The 22,720-nt window shown below is 34.7% G+C and overlaps 1 pseudogene; it reads right to left on the bottom strand.

Moving 5' to 3' along the window:
• Positions 1-1,201: 1,201 nt before the first annotated feature.
• On the bottom strand, positions 1,202-1,588 carry LOC149145953 (antifungal protein ginkbilobin-like protein pseudogene; annotated as a pseudogene).
• Positions 1,589-22,720: the final 21,132 nt, after the last annotated feature.

Below are 22,720 nucleotides of genomic sequence, written 5' to 3'. Positions count from 1 at the left end.
GCCATTACATATTCAAAGTAAGAAAAAATCACCAAAGGATAGTTGAAAGTGGTTTTATCCTTGTCTTTAAGACTAATTTGGATCTACTAAGAAGGAAAATAACATTTTTTGGAAAGAGAATTAAGGACATGGTCAATGAAGAGAGAGTGAAAATGGTATTTCCATGTGGCTTTATTAAGTTCCTTGTAGTGAACAAAGGTTATCCATTTTCAGTTTCTCTTGGGAAGAATAACCACAAGAGATACCATTAACTATATGGAATTGGATAGATGAAACTAGCATTTAATAATTTCTTTAATTCTTCCTTCAAAATATATTTTAAGGTGGGATTCCTTTTCTTTTGAGGGTGGTGAATAGGCTTGTGATCCTCCTTTGTGGTGAATGCACACACCAAGATGTACTCTTTTAATACCCTTGTAATTCCATGCAAAAGAATAAATGTATCGTCTTAAGATAGTAAGGAGGTGATCCTCCATTAGTTGAAAGTGAAGAGTTTATTTTCAACATTTTGGACTCACTGGTTTCTATTGTACACATAGTATAGGGTGATGAGAGGATAACATCCTCTCTCTTCTTATTCTACGTGTGTAAGGCACTGTTAATTGGTGATTGTCATGTTTCCACCCCCATACCTCATATTCACCATAAATCCAAATTGAAACCCATCATAGGAAAGCCATGTTTTCAGCTGCAACTTGCAGAAAAAAAAAATAAGATTCACTGTATTATAAAAATAATGGATGGCCGAATTGGTCATATTGTTTAACCATCATGTCTTGATGGTCAAAAATAAAGATATATGCTTGGATTATCCCTAAAATATGCCCAAAAAATCCTTGAAATTTTCCAAGAAAATGCTAAAAATATGCCAAAAATATCTCCTAGTCCATAACTTTTTGACAACTTGCAAATTTTCAATAAAGTCTCTAGCAATGTCCAAAAATCCCAACACTAGAAAATAAATTTGTAAAGTTTAAATGTACCCAGCAAATTTATTACAAGTAATAATATAGAAGAAATAATAGACCAATAATTCTATAGATTGCATGACATCTACTGACAACATTGATCATGATTAGTGGGATAACATTGATCATGATAGTGACTTTTATTAACTGATTTTAACATTTTTGAAAGAGCAGGTGTTATTTGTTATTTATTGTAACCACACATTGTAAAACATGACTTCGAAAGTATAATACTAAAAGCTGTACTGTTCGTAGCGCAGGGAACACTGGTCTCCATAATTAAGATAAGCACCGACGGCATAGTCGCACATGGGCCAGATAGCGCGGCTGGCCTCAGCAAGGCATATATTGCAAATACTGTAATCGATGGTGGGACTGCAGGTTGCTTCCCCGTAGGCAGTGGTTGTGCCTGGAAACGACGTCTTGTAGCTGTAACCGTGCCAGGCCGTACTTATTTCTAGAGTCACGAGCAGGCTATTAACAGTCGTAATGAAATCACCTCCGGTTGGGATTTTCTCAGTGCTACAGCTAGCCGATATGACTCCATTCTGTGCGTCCACAACCAAGAGGAGTAACATTGCAACTAAAGCGAAGCCGAAGCCAAATGCCCTCATCCTCATGGCCGCCTCAAATACTAATAATCAGTTTAAATGCCAGAAGTTATTGCGATCCTTATCATTCTGCTGAGGACGCCCCGGTTTTATAGCCCTCGGGGCACATGGTTGCGTGTGTGGGATAACCTCCGTGACGCGTGAAGAATGAAGGTGGTTTCATGCCGCGCTTGGTCAGTCACGCAACAGACAAACAAAAGCTTTTCGTTTTGGATGCATGTTACCAAACTTGATTCTAAATTTCATTATTAAAATAAAGTTAATTCTTAAAATATATTTCATTCATTTATATTATGAAATAGATGTATTTTATTTTATTTTATGAAATAGATGTATTTTATTTTATTGTTTAATTGGATTTTTTTTAATATGGATATATTATATTTTATTTGAGCACTCAATTTGGTTAAAATAAAAGCTTCATTTTATGGAATCTCTGATTTCAAAATAATTAAAAAATTAAGTAATCATTTCAAAATAATTAAAAAAATTATGCATTTCTCATACTTGAACATTAAAAATTATAAATTTCATAGGAGGGATTTATATTTTAATTTATTATATGAATGTTTTAGGAGGGATTTATATTTTAATTCATTATTTCATTATGCATTTCTCACACCTCACAAGTTAGAAGGAGTTAGTCATATTTTAATTCAGTTTTTGTTTGTTTATGATTGAAAATCTATAATTAGTGTAGATATATAAATTAAATTAGTACAATCATACAACTGCCCATTAGCATAAAAACACTTACTACATGATACATGTCATGTTCATAAAACTTTTAAAAAATCATAAAAAATAACTAAATTATATTTTTATTTGAAATTACTATTATTTTATTATTAACTATAAAGAATTAATATACAAGTCAAACATTTAAATAAACATGGGAAAAGTTTTTTAACCATGGACATTTACTCCCACTTTAAGATTTGTTACAATACCATGACTTATCAATTCCACCTGCCCAAAACCACAACTCACTTCATATGACACTTGTTCATATTACATTTTTTTAGTTAACCAATTTAATTAAAAAACAAAAAGGGGATAACTACTTTGCACATAAATCTAAACTTTTGATTTGTGTATACTACTAACTGGACCTAAAATCCCTATTGTCCACCTAATAATATACATCAAATCATACATAAACATCAAAATAATTACCTCATAGTACACCTTAGATTTCTACAAGTTAAAATGAGCATAATATTAATGGGAAAATGCATGAAAAACAACCAAAGTTGAAGATTATGCCCTCTACCAAGGGATTTAGTTAGTTGGAGAAAAGAAGGTAACATCTCTCATTGTTTTGGGAGACTCCCCGCTCAATCAACATTTGGTGGAGAGCTCCTCTCTAAGGGAAGAAAGCATTAGAAATTACTATGAAAATAATTAGGTAAGCAACCACAGGGTTCTTTCAATAAAGATGTGGAATTATGTGCTAATAAAGGGTGTGGCCAAATGAGGCCTTGTCCTCTCCATCAGAGCTAAATGAATTGACTTTAAATAGTTATAAATAGCTGCATTATCAATCAATCACTTATAGTATGACATGTAAACTTCATTTTTTACTGGGCTAGTTTTGTAATATATATACCTACAAATTTCTTTTTATGTTCTCCATTTTGGAGTGTCTCTAGAAAAGCTTGCAGAAGGGGGATCATAAATAATTTTTTAATATACATATGTATTTCTTGATGGATTCTCTGTGATGTAGGCACAAACTTCCATTTAAATACAAACTTCTCATTCTAGTTACAAGAAAAGATACACTTTAAATTTTTATTGCACCAATATGAACTTTATAACTTACTATGAGGGAGATGTTGTCACGTAATGTTACATTTAAAAATAATAAAATAATAATTAAAAAATTAGTAATAGCAAAAAAAATATCAATGTTGGCCATAGATGTCTATACTGAGTCTACATACACATCTCATGTAAGATATAGAAGAAACCTACATCAAGAAAGATAGCAGGTTAGTTAATTGTAGCACTTGGTGTATGTGATGCAGGAGGATCGGAGCACCCTTAATCAAAATATAAATTCAAATCTGTGAAAAAGGAGATGTGGACAAAGATCTAAAAAGGGGTGTTAATTTCCATTAAATTTAGTTAAAATGATAAATTTATTCCATCAAAGGTAAAATCCATATGTTTCTAGAAGATTTGATTTGTTCTCAAAATATGCCATGTAATTAAAAAGGAGCGATTCCAGGGGATTGTTAAGCGGTTTCAGGAGGAAATCGTGGATCCTAGATGATCCACGCTATTTTAATCTCCTTTAAAAAGTAAAGTCTATTCTTTGTGGAAAAAAAGCCAACTACAATGTAGATCTGCAAGTGAGGACCAGAGCCTTGGAAGGCCCCAGAAACGTAATATCCAGCTTGTGATTTTAAATAAGAATATGTGTACTTTTATGTTTTCTGGATAGTTCTCGATCACCTGTTATAGTTGTGGGGTTTTAAATAAGATTCAGTTTTAAACATATTTTTTTTGTGAATAAATGATGATTGGGCATTCAGTTATGTTTGTGATTGTTTGTTTGGGTGTGTCTATTCGTGAGGCTCGATTCCAGATCTGCATGAAGATTGTTTTAATATAGTAGTGTGTGTTGAGATCTTGTCACAGAAATCAGGCGAGGGATGGACGGTCAAGGGGTTATATCGTATTCAGCCAAAGTCCTCTAAAGCAGATCGCACTCGGGAGAAAAGGTTTGGAATTACGATTTAAATACTACGATCAGAGTGCACAATGAAAAATTAATTCAATTTTTCATGGGCCATAACCCACATGTCTATGAATTTGTGTAAAGATGCAGCTTTGTTGCATCAAAGTGGTATGAGATCAGAAGAAGATTTTGCATGCATTGGAAATAAGTATGATTATATTGCGGATTAGTCAGCTTTGGTCTTTATTTTTTGTGCAGATAGTAGCAGAGGAAGGTAAAAATATTTGCAGTGGCCTAGAGCATGTAGTGCTCATATTGTTCCAGAGGAGAGAACCAGAGAGATGCCAAAAGACTGAGCTCAAAGGAGAGAAACTTAGTAAGGTATCATGTAGTAGGGAGGACATGCTACTGCAGAGGTTTTCTTGCAGCTCATGAATGTCGTTACGAGAGACCAATAAAGCATATGACCAAGAGGTCATAAATTTTTTGTACCTCGGGAGTGTGATGTAGGAGCATCAAAGCACCCTTAATCAGAATTTAAATTCAAATCTTTGAAAGAGGAGACGTGGACAATGATCTGAAAAGTGGCGTTAATTTCCATTAAATTTATTTAAAATGATAAATTAATTAGCTCAAAGGTAAAATCCATATGTTTTTAGAAGATTTGGTTTGTTCTCAAAATATGCCATATAATTTAAAAGGCTCGACTCCATGGAAATTTTAAGCAATTTCAGGAGGAAATCATGGATCCTATATGATCCATGCTATTGTAATCTCTTTTAAAAAGTAAAGTCTATTCTTTGTGGAAAAAAAATCCATCTACAATGTAGATTTGCGAGTGAGGACCAGAACCTTGGAATGCCCACAAATGTAATATCCCGCCTGTGATTTTAAATAAGAATCTATGTATTTTTATGTATTCTCGATAGTTCTAGATCATGTGTTATAGTTGTGGGGTTTTAAATAACATTCAGTTTTAAATTTTTTTTTTTTTTGTGAAGAAATGACGGTTGGGCATTCAGTTATATTTGTCATTGTTTGTTTGGGTGTCTTTGTTCATGAGGCTCAATTCCACATCTATGTGAGGATTTTTTAAGACAGTAGTGTGGGTTGAGATATTGCCACAGAAATCAAGCGAGAAATGGAGGGTCAAGGAGTTATATCGTATTCAGCTAAAGTCCTTTAACGTAGATCGCTTTCGGTTTGAAAGGTTTGGGAATTGCGATTTAAATACTGCGACTAGAGTGCACAATGGAAATTAATTCAATTTTTCATGGGCCATAACCCACAGGTCCACGAATTGTGTAAAGATGTAGCTTTGCTGCATCAAAGTGTTATCAGAGCAGAGGAATATTTTGTGTGCATTGGAAAGAAGTATGATTATATTGCATATTTGTCAGCTTTAGTCTTTATATTTTTGTGTAGGTAGTAGGAGAGGAAGTTGAGAAGATTTGTAGTAGCCTAGAGCATCGAGTGCTCATATGGTTCCAAAGGAGAGAACCAGAGAGATGCCAAAATACTGAGCTCAGAGGAGAGAAGCTTAGTGAGGTATCATGTAGTAGGGAGGACTTGCTACTGCAGACATTTTTTTGCAACTCACAAATGTCGTTACGAGAGACGAAGATGGCATATCACTAGGAGATCAACAAATTTTTAGTACCTCGGGAGTCTGATGGGTTGAGATCTTGTCACAGAAATCAAGTGAGAGATGGAAGGTCAAGGGGTTATATTGTATTCGGCCAAAGTCCTTTAATGTAGATCACACTCGGGCGGGAAGGTTTGGGAATTGTGATTTAAATACAACGATGAGAGTGCACAGTGCAAATTAATTCAATTTTTCATGGGCCATAACCCACATGTCGGTGAATTTGTGTAAAGATGCAGCTTTGTTGCATCAAAGTGGTATCAGAGCAGAAGAAGATTCTGCATGCATTGGAAAGAAGTATGATTATATTGTGTATTAGTCAGCGTTGGTCTTTATTTTCTGTGCAGGTAGTAGCAGACGAAGGTTAGAATATTTACAGCGGCCTAGAGCATGTAGTGCTCATATTGTTCTAGAGGAGAGAACCAAATAAATGCCAAAAGACTGAGCTTAGAGGAGAGAAGCTTAGTGAGGTATCATGTAGCAGGGAGGACATGCTACTGTAGAGGTTTTGTTGCAGCTCATGAATGTTGTTACGAGAGACCAAGAAGGCATATGACCAGGAGGTCATAAAATTTGTGTACCTTAGGAGAGTGGTGTAGGAGCATCGAAGCACCCTTAATCAAAATTTAAATTCAAAGCTGTGAAAGAGGAGACGTGGACAAAGATCTTAAAAGGGGAGTTTGTTTCCATTAGATTTAGTTAAAATGATAAATTAATTCCCTCAAAGCTAAAATCCATATGTTTCTAGAAGATTTGGTTTGTTCTCAAAATATGCCATATAATTAGAAAGGCGTGATTCCATAGAATTGTTAAGCAATTTCAGGAGGAAATCGTGGATCCTAGATGATCCACGCTATTGTAATCACTTTTAAAAAGTAAAGTCTATTGTTTGTGGAAAAAAATCCATCTACAATGTAGATCTCCGAGTGAGGAACAAAACCTTGGAAGGCCCCAGAAATGTAATATCTGACTTGTGATTTTAAATAACAATTTGTGTATTTTTATGTATTTTAGACAGTTCTAGATCATGTGTTATAGTTGTGGGGTTTTAAATAAGATTCAGATTTAAAAATTTTATTTTTTTGTGAAGATATGATGGTTGGGCGTTCAGTTATATTTGTCATTGTTTGTTTGGGTGTGTTTTTTCATGAGGCTCGATTCGAGATTTGTGTGAGGATTGTTTTAAGACAGTAGTCTGGGTTGAGATCTTATCACAAAAATCAAGCGATAGATGGATGGTCAAGGAGTTATATCGTATTCAGCTCAAGTCCTTTAATGTAGGTAGCACTTGGGCAGAAAGGTTTGGGAATTGCGATTTAAATACTGCGACTAGAGTGCACAATGGAAATTAATTCAATTTTTCATGGGCCATAACCCACAGGTCTGCGAATTGTGTAAAGATGTAGCTTTGTTGCATCAAATTGGTATTAGAGCAGAGGAATATTCTGTGTGCATTGGAAAGAAATATGATTATATTGCAGATTAGTCAGCGTTGGTCTTTATATTTTTGTGCTGGTAGTAGCAGAGGATGTTGAGAAGATTTGTAGCGGCCTAGAACATGGAGTGCTGATATGGTTCCAGAGGAGAGAACGAGAGAGATGCCAAAAGACTAAGCTCAGAGTAGAGAACGAGAGAGATGCCAAAAGACTGAGCTCAGAGGAGAGAAGCTTAGTGAGGTATCATGTAGTAGGGAGGACTTACAAATGCAGACGTTTTATTGCAACTCACGTATGTTGTTGCGAGAGACAAAGAAGGCATATGACCAGGGGATCATAAACTTTTTGTACCTCGGGAGTCTCATGCAGGAGCATTGAAGCACCCTTAATCAAAATTTAAGTTCAAAGCTATGGAAGAGCAGACATGGACAAAGATCATAAAAGGCGCATTAATTTCCATTAAATTTAGTTAAAATGATAAATTTATTCCCTTAAAGGAAAGATCCATATGTTTCTAGAAGATTTGATTTGTTCTCAAAATATGCCATGTAATTAAAAATGAGCAATTCCAAGGGGATTGTTAAGTGATTTTGGGAGGAAATCGTGGATCCTAGATGATCCACGCTATTATAATCTCTTTTAAAAAGTAAAGTCTATTCGTTGTGGGAAAAAAAGCCATCTACAATGTAGATCTGCGAGTGAGGAACAAAAACTTGGAAGGCTCTAGAAATGTAATATTTGGCTTGTGATTTTAAATAAGAATCTGTGTATTTTTATGTATTCTGGGCATTTCTAGATCATGTGTTATAGTTGCGGGGTTTTAAATAAGATGTAATTTTAAACATATATATATTTTTTTGTGAAGAAATCGCGACTGGGCATTGAGTTATATTTGTCATTGTTTGTTTGGGTGTGTTTGTTCGTGAGGCTCGATTCCAAATCTGCATGAGGATTGTTTTAAGACAGGAGTGTGGGTTGAGATTTTGTCACAGAAATCAAGCGAGAGATGGACTGTCAAGGGGTTATATCGTATTCAACCAAATTCCTTTAACGCAGATCACACTCGGGCAGAAAGGTTTGGGAATTGCGATTTAAATACTGTGATGAGAGCGCACAGTGCAAATTAATTCAATTTTTCATGGGCCATAACCCACATGTCCACAAATTGTCTTTTCATTTTTTGCTTTTAGTAGGAGAGGAAGGTGTGAATATTTGTAGCATCCTAGAGCATGGAGTGCTCATATGGTTCCATAGGAGGGAACCACAGGGATGCCAAAAGATTGAGCTCATAGGGGAGAAGCTTAGTGAGGTATCATGTAGAAGAGAGGACGTGCTACTGCAGATGTTTTGTTGTCGCTCATGAATGTTGTTATGAGACACCAAGAAGGAATACGACTAGGAGGTCGTAAAATTTTTGTACCTCACGAGTCTGATGCAAGAGCATTGGAGCACCCTTAATCAAAATTTAAATTCAAAGCTGTGAAAGAGGAGACATCGACAAAGATATGAAAAGGGGTGTTAGTTCCCATTAAATTTAGTTAAAATGATAAATATATTCCCTCAAAGGTAAAATCCATATGTTTCTAGAAGATTTGATTTGTTCTCAAAATATGCCATGTAATGAAAAGGGAGCAATTCCAAGGGATTGTTAAGCTATTTTGGGAGGAAATCACAAGTTGACTATTAGATTTCTGGGACTTTCCAAGGACTAGAACCTTGGAAAGCCCCAGAAATCTAATAGTCGACTTGTCATTTTAAATAAGAATCTGTGTATTTTTATGTATTGTGGAAAGTTCTAGATCATGTGTTATACTTGTGGGCTTTTAAATAAGATTTAGTTTTAAACATATTTTTTTTTGTGAAGAAATGATGGTTGGCGTTGAGTTATATTTGTCATTGTTTGTTTGGGTGTTTTTGTTCATGAGGCTCAATTCTAGATCTTCGTGAGTATTGTTTTAAGATAGTAGTGTGGGTTGAGATATTGTCACAGAAATCAAGCGAGAGATGGATGGTCAAGGGGTTATATCATATTCATCCAAAGTCCTTTAACGCAGATCAGACACCGGCAGAAAGGTTTGGGAATTGCAATTTAAATACTGCGATCAGAGTGCAGAGTGGAAATTAATTCAATCTTTCATGGGCCATAACCCACATGTCTGTGAATTGTGTAAAGATGCAGCATTGCTACATCAAAATGGTATCAGAGTAGAAGAAGATTCTGCGTGCATTGGAAAGAAGTATTATTATATTGCGGATTAGTCAGTGTTGGTCTTTACTTTTTTGTGCATGTAGTAGTAGATGAAGGTGAGAATATTTGCAGCATCCTAGAGTATGGAGTACTCATATGGTTCCAGAGGAGAGAACCAAAGAGATGCGAAAAGACTGAGCTCAGAGGAGAGGGGCTTAGTGAGGTATCATGTGCCAGGGAGGACTTGCTACTCCAGAGGTTTTGCTGCATCACACGAATGTTGTTACGAGAGACCAAGAAGGCAGATGACCAAGAGGTCATAAAATTTTTATACCTCGAGAGTTTGATGCAGCAGCATCGGAGCACTTTTAATGAAAATTTAAATTCAAAGCTGTGAAAGACGAGGCATGGACAAAGATCTCAAAATGGGTGTTAATTTCCATTAAATTTAGTTAAAATGATAAATATATAACCTGAAAGGTAAAATCCATATGTTTCTAAAAGATTTGATTTGTTGTCAAAATATGCCATGCAATTAAAAAGGAGAGATTCCAGGGGATTGTTAAGAAATTTCAGGAGGAAATCGTGGATCCTATATGATCCATGCTATTGTAATATCTTTTAAAAAGTAAAGACTATTCTTTGTGAAAAAAAAGGCTGCTACAATCTAGATCTGCGAGTGAGGACTAGAATCTTGGAAGGTGCCAGAAATGTAATATCCGGCTTGTGATTTTAAATAAGAATTTGTGTATATTTATATATTCTGGATAGTTCTGGATCATGTGTTATGGTTGTGGGGTTTTAAATAGGATTCAGTTTCAAAAATATTTTTTTGTGAAGAAATGATGGTTGGGCGTTCGGCTATATTTGTCATTTTTGTTTGGGTGTGTTTGCTCATGAGACTCGATTCCAGATCTGCATGAGATTGTTTTAAGACAGTAGTGCATGTTGAGATCTTGTCACATAAATCAATCAAGATATGGAGGGTCAAGGAGTTATATCATATTTAGCCAAAGTCCTTTAACACAGATCACACTCGGGCGGAACGGTTTGGGAATTGTGATTTAAATACTGAGATCAGAGTGCACAATGGAAATTAATTCAATTTTTCATGGGCCATAACCCACAGGTTCATGAATTGTGTAAATATGTAGCTTTGCTACATCCATATGTTTGGTTTCCATGGTAAGAACATTGATGGAAGTTTGAGATAAGTTAGCGCAAACCTGCGGTAACCAATGAATTTCCACATTAGAAGGATTATTATAGAATGAGAAAACTCATTCCAAATAGAAAGGAAAAAGTTATAATTCATTGAAAGGATGGTTACCTATGTATACCTTGATTTTTACCAAGCCCAACCCTCTGTTCACAACACAAAATTTACAAGAATAAGTGTTGAACGATTCTAGGAGAACATAGTACCTTTATAAAAAAAATTAACTAGGAAGCCCTAATTTAATAGACCACCTATAATGCGCATACAATTTGAATGAAATCCAGCCTATAGAGGAAAAGAATGAAAGAAAACACTCTCATATAATCTTGAAAAAATCATGAACTAGCTTATATGACCTGAGATAAAGTTAGGCACCAAACGAGGTTGATATATTGCTAGAAATAATATTATGGGTAAATAATATAAGGAGAATTCCTTTTAACTACTCCAAGAGTTTTTGCCACAAAAGTCTATGATGTAATGTGCAATAGAAATGAAGTACAAAATGAGGGAGAAGAACCTATAGTAGGCAAATAAACTATGAGTAAAATCATTTATCCCTCTGTAAGTATAGTCTTACATGTATTTGGTAAAATGCTTAAGCTGCGTAGGAATAAAATCCCATAAGAAGGTTGTCAATAAGAGGTGCAGGGAGAATATGAATACATGCCAGTGAGAGAGGAATAATTTTGAACCTCGCAACACCAAAACCCTAGAAGGAAAACTACCCAAACCCTACTTCGTTATAGAGCATTCTCTTCCCGCTTGAGTTATCTACAAATGGCCTAGAGAGTGAGTTCGAGGGTGGTGGGTGGTTCCCTAACCACCACCACTTAACCCACACTGATAGATCATCATCAAACATCTTGACTCATCATTCCTTAATTCCATGTGAAAAAAATGAAACACATCCATAGAAAAATAGCCACATTTCTACATCACCTGGTTAAACAAAAATTGAATCCATATTAATAACATTTTTAATATAAACTTTGTTGAGAAATGAAGAATCGTAAAGTCCTTCACAATACATACCAACATTAAAATTATGATCGCTCCTTTATATTTCTTTCCATTAGGTAGGGATCATAAGGGGCAAGTAAAAGTAATCGCATTTTCCTTAGGTCCACACATATGCATGAAAATATATAACAATGGAAATAATTTTGGAAACAAAAGGAAGAAAATTTAGTAAAGATTACAAATCGAATTTATCATTGCTATATATATATATTGTAGAGTATAAGTTCTGGAAGAATTAAAAAATATAATAAATATATTTATTAGCTCTTGAAATATTGTGTGTATAAAAAAATAAAACTTTTCAATAAATATAAGATTAATATAAAGTATATCTTGGGTACATCACATATCATATCAGGGTAGTAGGTTACAATATTATAGCTTGCAGGCTTGACTACAACTAAAATCAAACATAGTAAATGCTTCTTAAATGAGGAAAAAAGAAATATTGTTTTATGTTATACAACAAAGCCAAAGATAAGTACGTATAAACCAATTGTTGACGGAACACCCCTTCCTAGGGGAATAGGTATGTTGAGCATCCAGGAGTACAAGAAGCATCCTAATAGATTAATTAAGTAGTAATACATGCTAACTAATAAATTTTATTATTTGACTATTTTAATATTGAGTAAACAAAGAAACTTGTAATTTGTGGAATTCAGAAAGCGCCTACATCGCAAAGCCCAAAAATGCATACTTGTATAGACATGTAAGGAAATGTTTCTTAGGTTATGCTATTAAAGAGTCAACAAAAATAGATGGATATATTCAAGATATAAATGTTGACTTTTCATAGGGTCTTCTAAATGGATAATTACTCCAAATGATTTAATTAATGTTCTAATTCTTATCCATCATTAAGAAATTACACATAGTAAATCAACCATGTGACAGTAGGATCATGAAGAGACAAAAAATCAAATAAAACAAGAGTTTACCCGGGAAAACCCATATGGGGGAAAAACCCAAGCCTTTCCTTAGAGAAATTATTCAAGTCCACAAAGACACTTCTAAATCATTTGGTTATTCATAAGGTCAAACTTACAGACAGAGAAAATGATAGAAAACTTAGTCTGTTGCCTCCTACTGAAGTTACAAATATTCCCACTAAACATAGGTTGATTCGGTCTGTTGTTACTTTGGTATGCCACAGAAGATTCATTCTTGTTACAAATATTATGCCTCAAAATATTCGTTATTGTCACATAGATTATGCCTCAAATAATTCATTTTTGTTACATAGATTATGTCTCAAAAGATTCATTATTGTCACATAGATTATGCCTCAAAATCTTTTTTCTTTATTCTTCATAAAATATTAGTTCTTTTCCTCATTAATGCAGTGCCTAAGACCCGCCCCTTTCTCTTGCCTCTAGAAGCTTGAATTTTGTTGAACATAACAAATCCAAATTGGCGTGATTTGGAGTAGTTCAAGTGCCTTATTAATAATTTTCTTGTTGTCTGAATGTGTGCCACATAACTAGGGCTGAATTGACTAGGAGGAGGACCAACCTAGATGTTTTGGAATGAAACATTCATTTTTTCTAAAATTTAAATTTTCTCTTTTGAAAAGGTTATGAAGAACATGCCGTGGGATTTTTTCCTTTGACAATTGCATGAAGATCATTCTTTAAAAATATGTAAATTACTAAAATAATAACTATGAATATTGATCGTAATTACAAAATTCAACACCCCCTCTTAGCTAGGGAGGTATTCATAATGACTATCTATATGTTCTCATGTTGAAAAAATTCTTTAAGAAAAGGTTATGAAGAATCAAATTACCATAATCAGGTAAACAATTGTGACACATGGTGAAAAAGGGTTATTGTAATTAGGTCAACAAATATGACACATGGTGAATGAGTAGCATCAATAGATTACCATAATCGAGTCAAACAACTTTGGCACATGGTAAGTTAACAACATCAACATGTTACCATAATTTAGGTTAGTACCTCAGACCTATGGTATATCCTCACAGTAATATGGGTTAGTACTTTCGACACATGGTACATCATCACTATAATTTAGGTCAGTACTTCATAACTATATATCCTCACCATAATTCAGGTGAGTAGATCAGACACATGGTACATCATTTATCATCAACTAATCACCGTAATTTGTGTTGGTACCTGACATATGGAATCCAAGCTAGTCTTGGTCCACCATATTTACGTAAATATATTTGCCACATGGTGAATCTAAAAATTGCACACTCTTGCTGAGTAATTCATGGAATGATGTTAAATGAACCTGAAACTCTAAGACAATTCTTCCTCATTCATGTCAACGTACTAGACACAAGAAAAATGATTATCCTGTGCCAAACCATTCTCCCTAATTTAGGTCAATATACTTGACATAGGGAGAATGTCAATCCATAATTCTATCTCATCAACATTCCCTCTCACTATGAGGGGAGCTCCCAACAAGTCCAAGCCTTTCCTTGAAGTATACAAACCATGCCCAAGGAAAATATTCTTGACTATAAAATAAAACTGAAGTCATATTGCTTCCTTCTATACCATCCCTTGGTATAGATCTTACTATGCTTCAACCTCACAACATGGTCGCCCATGCACTTAAACAAAATAGTCCTGCAAGTATCCTATAAATTCATAATGATTCTCAAATTTGAAATCTAGCTACAACATACATGACATTCGCAATGTTGAGTGTTGAAAAAAGAAGTTATAATGGAGCCCAAACTGAAGCAATATCTTAATGAACTATTTCTTTCTTCAACTCACTCTTCCCAATCTGAATCTGCAACTGTACATAATTGTTTGAGACGAATATCAAATCATAACTAATTTTTCCATGACTAATTGTACCATGTTGGTACACCAACCCTTTTACTAGGTATATCACAATAGTTGATTCTTTGTCACTGTGATTGGGTGCTCCTTCTCACATTGATACATATCTAGTTGTGGTAATTTTGATTCCTCCCTCTGCCACTATTTTCTTTCAGCTATCTAGCTTGACAATGTCAATGACAATCCATCATCTCAAATGTAGATGTCCACTACCTTTGAAGCTAAGGAAAGGCATTTTAATGTCTCTCTATCACATGAGTACTTATTCTTTCATCAGAGATGAATCAAATATGATTAGTCTTGATCCATCAATCAAAGCCCAAGCTCAGCATATCTACTTGTGATTGTGCAAATCCTTCTTTAATCATGAGAATTATTCTAATGTATCTAGGAGCTTTGAGGTAGCTCTATGTACACTCCTTCTTCCTTAATTACTTCATTAGGAGAAACTATATTTGCATTCACTTGGTGAAATTTACAAATCAATAGTTCTAAACCAAGTGTACCTTACAAGAGTTTTTGCCACAAAAATCTATGCGGTAATGTGCAGTGGAAATGAAGTACAAAATGAGTGAAAAGAACCTATAGTAGGCAAATAAACTATGAGTAAAATCTTTTATGGCTCTGTAAGTATAGTATTACATGTATTTGGTAAAATGCTTAAGCTGCGTAGGAATAAAATCTTATAAGGTGGTTGTCAATAAGAGGTGAAGGAAGAACATGAATACATGCCAGTGAGAGAGGATTAATTTTGAACCTGGCAACACCAAAACCATAGAAGGAAAACAACCCAAACCCTATTGCATTGTAGACCATTCTCTTCCTCCTTGAGTTATCTAAAAATGGCCCAGACAGTGAGTTCGAGGGTGGTGGGTGGTTCCCTAACCACCACCATTTAACCCACATTGTTAGATCATCATCAAACATCTGGACTCTTCATTCCTTAATGCCATGTGAACAAAAATGAAACACATCGATAGAAAAATAGCCACATTTCTACATCACCTGGTTAAACATAAATTGAATCCATATTAATAACCTTTGTAGTATAAATTTTGCTAGAGAAATGAAGAATCGTAAAGTCCTTCGCAATACATACCAAGATTAAAATTGTGATCACTCCTTTATATTTCTTTCGATTAGGTAGGGATCATAAGGGGCAGGTAAAAGTAATCCCATTTTCCTTACGTCCACACATATGCATGAAAATATATAACAATGGAAAGACTTTTGGAAACAAAAGGAAGAAAATTGAATAAATATTACAAATGCAATTTATGATTGCTATATATATTTTTCTAGAGTTTAAATTGTGGAAGAATTAAAAAATATAATAAATATATTTATTAGCTCTTAAAATATTGTGTGTATAAAAAAATAAATTTTATAATAAATATAAGATTAATATAAACTATATCTTGGGTACATTACATATCATATCAGGGCAGTAGGTCACAATATTATAGCTTACAGGCCTGACTACAACTAAAATCAAACTTAGTAAATGTTTCCTAAATGAGGAATAAAGAAATAGCTTTTAATGTTATACAACAAAGGGAAAGATAAGTAAATATAAACCAATTGTTGACGGAATACCCCCTCCTATGGGAATAAGTATGTTGAGCATCCAAGAGTACAAGAAGCATCCTAATAGATTCATTAATTAGTAATACATGGTAAGTAGTAAATTTCCATTAGATTTAGTTAAAATGATAAATTAATTCCCTCAAAGGTAAAATCCATATGTTTCTAGAAGATTTGGTTTTTTCTCAAAATATTCCATATAATTAGAAAGTCGTGATTCCACAGAATTGTTAAGCAATTTCATGAGGAAATCATGGATCCTAGATGATCCACGCTATTGTAATCTCTTTTCAAAAGTAAAGTCTATTGTTTGTGGAAAAAAAATCCATATACAATGTAGATCTGCGAGTGAGGAAGAAAACCTTCGAAGGCCCCAGAAATGTAATATCCAGCTTGTAATTTTAAATAAGAATTTGTGTATTTTTATGTATTTTAGACAATTCTAGATCATGTGTTATAGTTGTGGGGTTTTAAATAAGATTCAGTTTTAAACATTTTTTTTGTGTGTGAAGAAATGATGGTTGGGCGTTCAGTTATATTTGTCATTATTTGTTTGGGTGTGTTTTTTCATGAGGCTCGATTCAAGATCTGCGTGAGGGATTGTTTTAAGACAGTAGTGTGGGTTGAGATCTTGTCACAAAAATGAAGCAATAGATGGATGGTCAAGGATTTGTATCATATTCAGCTCAAGTGCTTCAACGTAGATAGCACTCAGGCAGAAAGGTTTGGGAATTGCGATTTAAATACTGCGACTAGAGTGCACAATGGAAATTAATTCAATTTTTCATGGGCCATAACCCACAGGTCTGCGAATTGTGTAAAGATGTAGCTTTGTTGCATCAAATTGGTATTAGAGCAGAGGAATATTCTGTGTGCATTGTAAAGAAATATGATTATAATGCAGATTAGTCAGCATTGGTCTTTATATTTTTGTGCTGGTAGTAGCAGAGGATGCTGAGAAGATTTGTAGCGGCCTAGAACATGGAGTGCTCATATGGTTCTAGAGGAGAGAATGAGAGAGATGCCAAAAGACTGAGCTCAGAGGAGAGAACGAGAGAGACACCAAAAGACTGAGATGAGAGGAGAGAACGAGCGAGATGCCAAAAGACTGAGCTAAGAGGAGAGAAGCTTAGTGAGGTATCATGTAGTAGGGAGGACTTACTACTGCAGACGTTTTGTTACAACTCACGTATGTTGTTGCGAGAGACAAAGAAGGCATATGACCAGGAGTTCATCAAATTTTTGTACCTGGGGAGTTTGATGCAAGAGAATCGAAGCACCCTTAATCAAAATTTAAGTTCAAAGCTATGGAAGAGCACACATGGACAAAGATCTTAAAAGGCTTATTAATTTCCATTAAATTTAGTTAAAATGATAAATTTATTCCCTTAAACATAAAATCCATATGTTTCTAGAAGATTTGATTTGTTCTCAAAATATTCCATGTAATTAAAAATGAATGATTCCAGGGGATTGTTAAGCGATTTTGGATGGAAAACGTCAATCCTAGATGATCCACGCTATTGTAATCTCTTTTAAAAAGTAAAGTATATTCTTTGTGGAAAAAATTCCAACTACAATGTAAAAATGCGAGTGAGGACCAGAAACTTGGAAGGCCCCATAAATGTAATATTTGGCTTGTGATTTTAAATAAGAATTTGTGTATTTTTATGTATTCTGGGCATTTCTAGATCATGCGTTATAGTTGCGGGGTTTTAAATAAGATGCAATTTTAAACATATTTTTTTTTTTGTGAAGAAATGGCGGCTGGGCATTCAATTATATTTGTCATTGTTTGTTTGGGTGTGCTTGTTCGTGAGGCTCGATTCCAAATCTGCATGAGGATTGTTTTAAGACAGTAGTGTGGGTTGAGATTTTGTCATAGAAATGAAGCGAGAGATGGACTGTCAAGGGGTTATATTGTATTCAGCTAAAGTCCTTTAATGCAGATCACACTCGGGCAGAAAGGTTTGGGAATTGCGATTTAAATACTGTGATAAGAGTGCACGGTGCAAATTAATTCAATTTTTCATGGGCCATAACCCACATGTCCGCAGATTGTCTTTTCGTTTTTGTGCTTGTAGTAGTAGAGGAAGGTGAGAATATTTGCAACATCCTAGAGCATGGAGTGCTCATATGGTTCTAGAGGAGGGAACGAGAGAGATGCCAAAAGATTGAGCTCATAGGGGAGAAGCTTAGTGAGGTATCATGTAGCAGAGAGGACATGCTACTGCAGGCATTTTGTTGTCGCTCAAGAATGTTGTTATGAGACACTAAGAAGGAATACGACTAGGAGGTGATAAAATTTTTGTACCTCACGAGTCTTATGCAGGAGCATTCGAGCACCCTTAATCAAAATTTAAATTCAAAGCTGTGAAAGAGGAGATGTCGACAAAGATTTGAAAAGGGGCGTTAATTTCCATTAAATATAGTTAAAATGATAAATTTATTCCCTCAAAGGTAAAATCCATATGTTTCTACAAGATTTGATTTGTACTCAAAATATTCCATGTAATGAAAAGGGAGCAATTCCAAGGGATTGTCAAGCGATTTCGGGAGGAAATCGTGGATCCTAGATGATCCATGCTATTGTAATCTCTTTTAAAAAGTAAAGTATATTCTTTGTGGAAAAAAGCTAGCTACAATGTAGATCTACGAGTGAGGACGAGAACCTTGGAAAAAGTCTATCCATGGTAAGGCATAGCATGGTTGAGGCAAGGTGCAATCCAGTAGTTATTTTGATGGCTTACGTGCACTTGGGTCATGACTACCCAAGCCATAGGTTAGGCATGTCACTCATCCTAGGACTCATGTAACCTAGCAAAAAAAAATAGTAGCCATTTTTAGTATGAAAGGAAACAATGATTATTGGTGGGGAGACTTGAGGAACGTCAAGCACATAAGAGAAAAGGAGTTGTTGTAGAGGATATTTGATATACATTTTCAAGAGAACTACCTATCTAAAAGGTATTGTGACATCAATATCAAGGGGTTCACTGAGGAAAAACTAGGCTAATTGACAACTAATGTGTAAACCAATAAATTCTTTGAGTGGTTAAGGTATGGGCAAGTCAAGAATGCCAAGGTAAAGATCCAAATTTATCTCAGTGGATTTAGGAAGGCTTATAGAGACATAATAGAGTTTGATGAGCCAAAAAACTTAGAGGAAACCATATGAAAATGAAGTATTTTAATAGATAGTCGAAACATAAGACTAATTTGTGAATGGATCGGAAAGGAAGAGGTAATAGTAGATTTATAGGAGAAGGGAAGAAAAATGTAGGCCATGAACCAAGAGAAACCAATCTGAACTTTACCACTCCTTTCAAGGGTGAGATTCTCCGAATATCTAATATTTCCAGTAGAAACCAGATGTCCAAGCCTACAAGAGAGGAAGTCAAGAAGTTCAAAAGAGGAATGATGCAATCATGGACATGTGTAGAAAATGATTTATTGAGGGATTATCCTCAATATGCGAAAAATGGTTCAAGTTTGTACAATGTGTAAGAAGAAGATAAGATGAATGATGTGGCTCATAACTTGCCATGAATATATGCCACATTGGAAAATAGATAGACTCATCATCACTTTTCAGTGGTTAAGATGGAATATATTTTCATTAATTAACGTGTTTCAATTTTGATTGAACCACTATCTAATTTGAGCTATGTTAGCCCAAAATTCATGGAAAAATGTGTATTATAGAAGAAATACCACATGGAACTATGGTTGGTTTAGCTAGTTTCTAGAACCAAAAGGGGAATTATAGATGTAGTGAAATTGGAATTTGTCCTAATAAGGGGAAGATTCAACTCTCTTTAGGACCTAGAGTTTCCCCAATTTCCCTATCTATGCATGGATGTGAATGTGAAAGGGAAAGTTCCAATTATGAACTCTTATAATAGGTCTTTTCATTAACTTTTCTTTATATTCTGAAATGCTTATTGGCATGGATATTTCCAACAAAACTCAACATCTTTGGCAAGCAATGAAAACAAAGGAGATGAAATATTACTAAAATATGTTATAATTATTGGATTGTATCTCTAGGATACCCTTCTAAAAGTGGGAAGGCCATTACATATTCAAAATAAGAAAAAATCACCAAAGGATAGCTGAAAGTGGTTTTATCGTTGTCTTTAAGACTAATTTGGATCTACTAAGAAGGAAAATAACATTTTTTGGAAAGAGAATTAAGGACATGGTCAAAGAAGAGAGAGTGAAAATGGTATTTCCATGTGGCTTTATTAAGTTCCTTGTAGTGAACAAAGGTTATCCATTTTCAGTTTCTCTTGGGAAGAATAACCACAAGAGATACCATTAACTATATGGAATTGGATAGATGAAACTAGCATTTAATAATTTCTTTAATTCTTCCTTCAAAATATATTTTAAGGTGGGATTCCTTTTCTTTTGAGGGTGGTGAATAGGCTTGTGATCCTCCTTTGTGGTGAATGCACACACCAAGATGTACTCTTTTAATACCCTTGTAATTCCATGCAAAAGAATCAATGTATCGTCTTAAGATAGTAAGGAGGTGATCCTCCATTAGCTGAAAGTGAAGAGTTTATTTTCAATAGTTTGGACTCATTGGTTTCTATTGTACACATAGTATAGGGTGATGAGAGGATAACATCCTCCTCTCTTCTTATTCTACGTGTGTAAGGCACTCTTAATTGGTGATTGTCATGTTTCCACCCCCATAGCTCACATTCACCATAAATCCAAATTGAAACCCATCATAGGAAAGCCATGTTTTCACCTGCAACTTGTAGAAAAAAAAAATAAGATTCACTGTATTATAAAAATAATGGATGGCCAAATTGGTCATATTGTTTAATCATCATGTCTTGAGGGTAAAAAATAAAGATATATGCTTGGATTATCCCTAAAATATGCCCAAAAAATCTTTGAAATTTTCTGTCAAGGGGTTATATTGTATTCAACTAAAGTCCTTTAATGCAGATCACACTCGGGCAGAAAGGTTTGGGAATTGCGATTTAAATACTGTGATGAGAGTGCATGGTGCAAATTAATTCAATTTTTCATGGGCCATAACCCACATGTCCGCAGATTGTCTTTTCGTTTTTGTGCTTGTAGTAGTAGAGGAAGGTGAGAATATTTGCAGCATCCTAGAGCATGGAGTGCTCATATGGTTCTAGAGGAGGGAACCAGAGAGATGCCAAAAGATTGAGCTCATAGGGGAGAAGCTTAGTGAGGTATCATGTAGCAGAGAGGACATGCTACAGCAGGCATTTTGTTGTCGCTCACGAATGTTGTTATGAGACACTAAGAAGGAATACGACTAGGAGGTCATAAAATTTTTGTACCTCACGAGTCTTATGCAGGAGCATTCGAGCACCCTTAATCAAAATTTAAATTCAAAGCTGTGAAAGAGGAGACGTCGACAAAGATTTGAAAAGGGGCGTTAATTTCCATTAAATATAGTTAAAATGATAAATTTACTCCCTCAAAGGTAAAATCCATATGTTTCTACAAGATTTGATTTGTACTCAAAATATTCCCTGTAATGAAAGGGGAGCAATTCCAAGGGATTGTCAAGCGATTTCGGGAGGAAATCGTGGATCCTAGATGATCCATGCTACTCTAATCTCTTTTAAAAATTAAAGTATATTCTTTGTGGAAAAAATCTAGCTACAATGTAGATCTACGAGTGAGGACCAGAACCTTGGAAAAAGTCTATCCATGGTAAGGCATAGCATGGTTGAGGCAAGGTGCAATCCAATAGTTATTTTGATGGCTTACGTGCACTTGGGTCATGACTACCCAAGCCATAGGTTAGGCATGTCACTCATCCTAGGACTCATGTAACCTAGCAAAAAAAAATAGTAGCCATTTTTAGTATGAAAGGAAACAATGATTATTGGTGGCGAGACTTGAGGAATGTCAAGCACATAAGAGAAAGGGAGTTGTCGTAGAGGATATTTGATATACATTTTCGAGAGAACTACCTATCTAAAAGGTATTGTGACATCAATATCAAGGGGTTCACTGAGGAAAAACTAGGCTAATTGACAACTAATGTGTAAACCAATAAATTCTTTGAGTGGTTAAGGTATGCGCAAGTCAAGAATGCTAAGGTAAAGATCCAAATTTATCTCAATGGATTTAGGAAGGCTTATAGAGACATAATAGAGTTTTATGAGCCAAAAAACTTAGAGGAAACCATATGAAAATGAAGTATTTTAATAGATAGTCGAAACATAAGACTAATTTGTGAATGGATTGGAAAGGAAGAGGTAATACTTGATTTATAGGAGAAGGGAAGAAAAATGTAGGCCATCAACCAAGAGAAACCAATCTAAACTTTACCACTCCTTTCAAGGGTGAGATTCTCCGAATATCTAATATTGCCAGTAGAAACCAGATGTCCAAGCCTACAAGAGAGGAAGTCAAGCAGTTCAAAAGAGGAATGATGCAATCATGGACATGTGTAGAAAATGATTTATTGAGGGATTATCCTCAATATGCGAAAAATGGTTCAAGTTTGTACAATGTGTAAGAAGAA

The sequence above is a fragment of the Pinus tabuliformis genome, chromosome X (genome assembly GCF_031772625.1).
Source record: "Pinus tabuliformis cultivar Carrire ecotype Pingquan chromosome X, CPIR1, whole genome shotgun sequence".
In the NCBI taxonomy this organism is placed as follows: domain Eukaryota; kingdom Viridiplantae; phylum Streptophyta; class Pinopsida; order Pinales; family Pinaceae; genus Pinus; species Pinus tabuliformis.
The sequence above is the reverse complement of the archived record's forward strand: the minus strand, read 5'-3'. Positions and strand labels throughout refer to the sequence as shown.